The sequence below is a fragment of the Cynoglossus semilaevis genome, chromosome 16 (assembly GCF_000523025.1).
Source record: "Cynoglossus semilaevis isolate Cse_v1.0 chromosome 16, Cse_v1.0, whole genome shotgun sequence".
Classification (NCBI taxonomy): domain Eukaryota; kingdom Metazoa; phylum Chordata; class Actinopteri; order Pleuronectiformes; family Cynoglossidae; genus Cynoglossus; species Cynoglossus semilaevis.
In genome coordinates this window covers 12,556,320-12,564,889 of record NC_024322.1, presented here as the reverse complement: position 1 = coordinate 12,564,889, position 8,570 = coordinate 12,556,320, and positions in this window count along the sequence as shown.

Below are 8,570 nucleotides of genomic sequence, written 5' to 3'. Positions count from 1 at the left end.
CGCCTGTCGTCGTGATCGTTGCATCTGTTCGCCCTGATTTGAATAAAGCAGAAGGATAAGAACAACAGCATGAAAAAATACATTTAAAATGTTTCATATAGAAATACCACCATTGATAACATTTATGTATTTTTAATTTTAAGTCCCACACTTTAAACCATGGGTCTCATTAATTTTAAGTCCCACACTTTAAACCAGGGGTTTAACCTCTGGCTCGTGGGTCACTTTTGGCCCCTAAACCACCATTAGATGAACTGTATGTATAATGTAATCTGACCCCACACTGTTAATTTATGGGACTGCAATGTTTGAGACGCCTTTCGTCCTCTGAGACAATGCGATCTCGGCGTCACACGCACCACAGCGCCACCACATGTGACTCGTGTGAAACGCAACGGAGAGACCAATGCAGAGAAATTACTGAAAAAAAGCTTCAATACAGGATTTTGTTTTGGCAAAACTGACTTTTGTTGACTGAGAGGGACTTTTTAGGTACTGTATTATTAAGGTGGTATTTTGGTCCAAGACAAGAAAAAAATGGATGTCCTTAAAAAAAATGTTCAGGCACAGTGGCAGCGGTGGCTCTAGCTTTCATGGCTCTATCTGCCGGCAGCAGCAGTCGTTCCTTTAGCTGAGCTGTTGATGAAGTATGACATATGGTGTGGAGTACAACATTTTCTTCCTCATTTATTTATATATTTATTTCCATGCTGCAGAACTTGGTTTGAGGCAGTCTGCGAACGCACACAACTTTCACAATGAATTAGAACTAAATATGCACACGTGTAAATACAGTTTCCACCCATTTTTTCTCGTCACCTCCTCCCCTAATGATGAATGCCTCTGTCATGCATCAGTTGCAGCGATGCATACGTGTGACATTAACAGCGATCGCCGATGCTCCGACGTACAGATTCCACTCAGTCGGTAAATTGTGTTGCGGAGCGGCCGTGTGCTCTCATGCTACAGTGTATGGATTTGTCGGGTGTAGCCCTGCATGTAATTCATAATGCACTCCATCCACATGCATTTTTGATGCTATAGAAAAATAGAGCAGGCTCACAGCCTCCACTTTCCTTCACGGCAGGAGCCGAGCCTCCCATCGGCGAGCAGCTTCAGGGAGCTGATTGGACTAAATGTTGCAGAATGAGGCTGAGTCCCTTTTTTTTTTTTCTTTCCCTTTTTTCTGTTTTCTCTGCCTCTCCTCTCAGCCGGCGTCATTTAAGCACAAAAGGTTCTTAATTGTCTGCCCTCCAGTGTGTTTTTTTTGTTTGAAGGTCTGCTGAGATCGATGGGTGACGGAACAGATGAAGACAAGATTTGGAATGTGAGGTCACTTTTCACACCAGGTCCTGGTATTTGAGCGAATGAAAAGAAAGTTAAATCAGATACTTCACCAGTGTGAATGTTTTCCCTTGACGTTAGCACTGTTGGGTCACTTAAAAAAAATCAATAGTTTCCTCATTAAACTGACTAATTGTTGTTGGATCAGAGTGGGTACTGTTGAAGAACTGCCAGCACACAGGAGTGTTTGAAGAACACTTCACGTGTTGGGCTGAACTGATGGAGCGGCTCCTTGTGTCTAAGACTCTCATGTGGAGAGCTGCTGTGGAGAAACACCAGATAATTGGTTTGCTCAAACGCACGACCCTTTGTTTCCCCTTTAATCCGTCGTGTATTTCGTTATTAGAGAATTATACTGAACTTAATATCATGGGGAAATAAGTCATCTGGATTTGGGTAGAGTGGGGAACGGTCTTCCTGGAGGCGCCAAAGCCGAACGTGGGCGAGCGTGTTAGCTTTCACCGCGTTGCATTTGAAGGATACATTCAATTACGGGCCAGTTGTCAGATGGAATAAATCATTCAGAAACACTAATGTATAATGCAGTCAAACAAAAACTTTGCTGTGGGAAGAAAAAAAAAACTCAAGGAGGGAGAAGTAATGATGGTTCGGTGGAGCTGCGGTAACTTCAAATGTCAACACCCATCATCGCTGGGGAAGTGAGGAGGAAGGAACATTAAACTGCCAGGCAAGAGTACTAAGAACTGATGACTGAGCTGTCACTGGGGGGGTTTGGAGGTTGGCCATTATCGTGAGCCAAATTTTCATTTACAGGCAGACATGAGCTGACAGTTCAACGTCACACTCTGATTGGTCTGCGACTCGTACACTGGCAAAGATGAAACCTTTACTCGTCATGCGAAAAAGGAAAGAATGTGGGAAAACATTTTTAACACCAGGAACAGGAAACGTCCACAGGCTGGGTCGGGTCACTCTGTCTCTGCTGACTCATCAGATGAGTGATAGGAGGTTAAAGGTGGGGTAGGCAAGACCTTTGGCTGTCGTTGGTACTGCAAGTAGTTTCACTGTGTTTTTCCCCAGCAGAGGGTGCTAGAAATGCCGTTTGTTCTCCCTGGTGGACGTGTGGCGTCGGAGCAACGATGGGTTTCACAGTCAGGTTTAAACTAAACAATAAGCAAAAATACAATGAAAATGAATAGAAATAAAACACTGTAACAAAAAGAATACATTTAGAGAAAATAACTTCAAATAAATTTGAGAAACAGGATTTCAACACCGACAAAAAAACAAACAAAAAGAAAATGCCAGTATGAGAAAAACAATAAAAAAAATTCATTATAATGATTTCATCATACAAAGTTTTCTCTTTGATGCAGTTTTCAGAGAAACTGTATGAAACCAAAAGTGTTTTATTTATAACTAGCTGACTCGCTCCAGAGTTGTTCCAGAAGAATGCAGCAGAAGGGCATCGCCCGCTCTTATTGAAACTGACAGGCAGGTTTGAGGGCAACTGTCCCCTCCAGGACTAACATCCACCATTTGAACCTGGGAAGCTAAGCTGCTGTAAAAGCGGAATGTCACACACGCAGCAACAGCTTGTTTACAAAGGTGAACAATAGATCATAACACCGAGGCGACGGCGGAGGGAAGGGATTAAACCCCAGCCAGCGTTGTGGTGACGGAGAATTACAAATGAATCCTTTCAGAATAGTCACAGTTTTCCATTGATTTGCATTTTTTTCTCTCTGTGGAAACACGAGTAAATGAGTGAGAGACGCTTTTGACGTTACAAACTAATAAGCAACAATGAGCTGCGAGTCGTCGGAGCTCTTGATGCTGTAGCTGTGTCATCAGGACCGGGAATTATTCATTCTGGCTCATTTTAAAATATGCCTACCATCTGTTCCTCTTTATTTCAGTGCCCACCTCACGCCTCATGTTTAATGTATCTGTGCTAATGGCATCATCTGTGTACAGTACAATGAGCACCTCTACATGGGTAAGAGCAATAAATGAGGGGAACCTTGGCTTAATGAAAGTTTTTTTTTTTTCAATATACTCTCGAGCGTTTGCAGCGTCACGTCTAAATGGCAACCAACATAAATAAATGACCTTCTGTTTAATTTATTGCATAAATTAAAGCACATTACTGTTTGAAAACTGCGCTTTGCAAATGGCACATTATCTAATGTGACATGTTGGCAGCATTTCCACGACGTGGCCACACCGCAGCAGTATTTATGGTCTATTTAAATCCTCAGCGCGGCAGGTCAAGAGTGATTCACGCTAATACGATTATCCCCCTGAGTAATAAGGAACATATGGAAGTGGAATACGCATTGGCCTTTCAGGCACACTTCCTCCGATTCATACATGGTCTAATGGTACCACTCAAACACACACACACACAAGGACACACTGTAGATGCATCTACATGTCATTTTCATAAATGAAGGAAATTTCACAAATAGGCGATCCTGTGCCGCTGCCTGTGGTCTCTGGGCAACCGCTGATATTGAAACAGTTGTCGTGTATCTCAATTCTTCACCTGCCCATTAACAAAATGTTTCTCAGGATTCTTGCACTAATAATCGTTGTTGCGTTTTGTGAGCGTATGCAGCAAACAAATACCTTTAAACATTGGATGCCAAACCTTTTCTGCAGTGCCTGCATTTCATAGATAGGGGGTGCAAAAAAAGAGACAAGTTTAAAGTTTAAACATAGCCACACAATAACACAATTGAAATATAACATCATTAGCTTCAGTCACATCGATTTTTGTTTTTTAAAATTCACTTTATAGAATAAATGTGTTTGGTTATTCAGTGTGAGACTTCGCTGTTGTTAATGTGATAACATGAGTTCCAGATGTGACTGCAGCTCCGTGAATCAAACTACAGGATTCTTTAGAAATGACAATTTGGGGACACAGCCTTCTCTGGCACCGCAGGAGGAATTTCAGATGCTCTGTATGATGTGCTAAACAGGTTTTTTATATTGCTGTAATGGCTGCCACTCTCACCAAAACACATTTAAATATATGTAATTTCTTTGTGATCTTCTGCCGAGAAATGTTGGCGCCGGCTGGGCCGCCTATAAGGACCTCATCACATGTCCCCGGGCTTTGAGGTAGATGAGAGACTAGCATCGACCTAATCTTTTGCTCCCAGAAAGGATCCTCACTTAGTGGCATTAATCACCTTGCTTTACATATTACTGCTGACGCATGCCTGGCTATTACACTTTATCTCTGCTCAAAGAGAAGTGCGTGGCCTTGGAAATAACCTCGCTGGACCTCCGCGGTGGCTTATTAACACCAGACATGATCGGGACCAGGAGATGTGACTCCTAACGTGGTTTAATTAGGAGGCTTTGAAATTTATGAAAGAGATATCGCCCACATTTAAATATAGTATTGCATATATTTACATGTTTTAGCACACCAGGATGTACAGTTTTAGGAAAACTAATCGCACATCAAATGTAATAATGTTGTGTTTCTTCTCGTAGCCTGTAGAGGGTGCCATAAGCACAATTAGAACACTCAGATGGTCCATTTCTTTTTGGTATTACAGAAGTGGAAAGATAAAATCAAATTACTTTTCAACTTCTTTATTTAACTAAAAAATGATTTATCACAACAGGACACGCTGAGATTAAAGTACTCTGAGCTGAGTACTACGATGCTGAGTTTTGGCCGAGATGAATTTGAAATTAGGGACTGCAGTAAGAAAAAAAAAGGTTTTATTTAGAGATTACTAACTCAAGTTATTTTGTTGTTGTTTTGTTTTAGTTAGAAGGGTTTTGAGTTCACAGTTTTTAGATCTGTTCTGGTGAAACTGTAATACAGTATTGATCCTGACAGAGGCGTCAGAGACAAGAAAAGAAAATCAATGTCATCAATGTTGCTCTGATGAGAATGTGACTGTTTTTCTCTGTGTCTGTACAGAGATTTGTTATTGCTTATTTCCTTCATAAATGTTTCAATTGCCTCATACAAACACACTAAAATGATTTTTTATTTTGAGATCATTACTTCCTGGCTAATCTAACCGCTAACAGCTAACACACACACCTGGCTTCTCCGTCATGATTTCAACATAATCTCCACGTTGTTTCAGTTGCTTTGTCTGTTTTTAACTGATTAATGTCCAGATCATTTATAACGGAGCATGGTGATCTTACTGTGACACAGAAGAATGACTCGCTGAAGTAGTTTTAGGGTTTACGTTTTGCTTCTTCAAACCCTGAGCTGATCCTGGTCCTCCCACCAATGCTTTACAATTTTTTCTTCGTTTTTCTTCTGTGGGTAATAAGGGCAGGTGGAATTCCAAGAGTTTGAATTCTGCCTCCTAATACCCTCAGGGTGTAAACTCTGCAGATGAACACATCATCACACTGTATGTTCTCAATTATTTTCTGTCATGCCCCCCCGCCCCCCAGGGGACAGAACGTTTTTCCCGCCCTCCCGCCCCCTGAATTGGGATATTATTGAGAACACAAACCAGTGCATGAGTTGCTGCCACCTAGTGACTGGAGGCTTGTTTATTGTTCAAGCATTACAGCACTGGGACACTTCTGTCTCGTGAATCATACCCCTTCACCACCACCCCCGCCCCCAACCGCCCCACTATTTGAGAAGTACTGCTGTATGTCTGTAAGTTGCCCATAAAACATTGATTATGGGGTATTGGGGTTTTTTTTTTTTTCAAGGTAAATCTTGCCTACTCTACCTTTAACTTTGCAACACTGCATCTCCACTGCAGTCTGTGCTGTACTGCTGCAGCATGTACCCAGTGACATCACTGTTGATAATGAATTAATACCTCAAACCACATTTAAAGACACTATCTCTCCCTCTAACTCAGTGGGCAGAGCGGCAGCAGAGAGTCACAAGACAACAGACTGTCAGTCTGCAGTGAAGTCAGCCAGATGGGAAACAACACTGTCTTCACCTCAGGGAGACGCACTGGACAGAAACACAGAATGGAGAGGGAGGGAGAATAAAAGAAAGAAAGAAATAAGAACCCAGCACGGCAGAATTAGACGACCTAACTGGGTCTGACACACCATGAATTCTGATGTGGCAGTCAAGCTGAAATCATGGGTCCCGGGTTTGCTTGTCTCGTGATGATTGGAGCGGAAGTTGAACACAAAGCATGAATAAATCACAACATTGTGTAACAGGCGTGCAGCCAGGTGAGGGAAGTACAGGGAGTCGTGTGGACTCCTCCTGCTGCACCGCTGAGACCCCCCGCCCCCTCCTCCCAGTTGGAGTCAGTTATAAAATGTAAAAGCTGAAGGATATATCTGTGCATGAACAGATGAGTCAAAGCAGCAACTGTGTTGCAACTCCAAATTTATCACCCCGGATAACATGAGGTGATGGAGGTGAGGGGGCTGAGAAAATAAAAATACCAAAACACAATTTCACGCCAGTGTCAACACTTTGAGGTCTACGTACCGGCCCACATACAGACGAGGTGATTCGCAGGGATCGCGGTTGCAATTTCGCAAGGCAGCAGGAGTCATGATCTGCTGTCCTGGAGAATATATACTGTCTGTCAGCTGCAGATGAGGAGCCTTTATATGGGCCATAAATTTCACAGCCAGACTCAGACAGGAGCAATACATGTAACGCCACGATTCATCACCTGCAAATGGATAACCTTTTTCACATTTTCCAATTCGCACTGCCCCCTCAGCCCGCGGCTTTAGCGGCTCACTCACGGCAACTGTATCTAATTGTTACTTATTCCACTGTGCAGCACCTCGCCATACATCAGGCCGGGGCCGCGGTGAGTCGGCATCGAGCAACGGTGTGATGCACGTATCCACGCTGCTTCGTCATGACACCGAGGCCCCTCAGTGAAATTATCCCCACTTATTAAAACTGTCTATCAAGAGCGCGGCACAGTTAATGAAATTGCTCAGGTCAGGGCCGTTCCTCAGCACAACACTGTGTTATCATTGTGGGACATCGGCGTCAGAGCAATCAATGCGATTCAGCGTTTCTTTTTTCCTCCACCTTTCCCCAAATGATGTGATGTCCTGGCTTTCCTGCAACGGTTTCTCTCTTGTCACGGAGAAACATGTCGGAGTGGGAGAGCCCCCGCCGTAACATGAATGTTATCAGTCGTGCTTCTGCTGTTTACCGCCGCGCACGCCGAAAGACTGGCGGCGAGGAGAAGCTGAGAGTTTCAGATGCGCCATAAATCTTTCAACAAAGCTTACATGGAAAAAGCAAAGCAGATTATTAAAGGCGCCCATGCGATGGGGAAGTACTGTACAGTACATTCAAGAGGCGTTGCTAGGAAACACTACTGCTGTGTGAGTCAATGAGCAATCCACAGACTCTAAAGAGGAGCTACAATAGAATAGAGGCAGAGCAGCAGTCACACAATCATCTCAGTACACATGGTCATTGCAATTATGCTAATTAATATCATCTTCCCAGCCGACAAAGAAAACAGTGGTTCGCTCTCACTTGGACTCGGCTTCAAAAACTCAGGCCTGAGGTCAACGCAGGAACGACGTGTTACAACAACATGAGTACAAGGAGCAATAGAGAACACACACAGGAGGAAATGGACACTTTTTTTATGTTGCTTCTGTAAAGTTTAATTCACTGACATTTAAAACAGATCCTGGGTAGTTTTGATGGGCTGGTTTGTCTTTGGTGATTTACTGGGTAGTTTTGATGGTCTGGTTTGTCTTTGGTGATTTCTCAACTTTTCTTTCCTACTTTGTTGTCTTCTAGCTATCTTGGCTATACTGTTTTTTGCTCAAACTTTTACATTTTTTACATTTTGCCTTACTTTTATCTACATGAAATCTTTTTATGAAACCTTTTCTTTATTATTGCATTACTATGATTACTGTTACTATTAACTCATTCATCATTGTTTTTTATTTGTAACATGGTGTTTTTGTTAACATTTTTTCATCACTAAATTGAATTGATACAGCAGGTTGTCTAACCTGAGCAGTTTTTTATTCTTACATTTAAACAGTATTTCTTTTCACTTTTGCCCACTTTGTTACGACGTACAGTATCTGATCTAATTATTAAAAAAACAAACAAAAAAACTTTTAGCTTTCACTAGTGTAACTTTGGCTATCCACTTGGCTAAAGGCTAACTCTCTTGGTTTCTTATCTGGGTAAAAATCAAATACTGAAAAATCAAACACTAGAATTACTGAAAGTTAATGAAGTTTTGTGTCCTGCAGAGGCCAAACATGAGCTAAAATTCCACTCAGAGGTT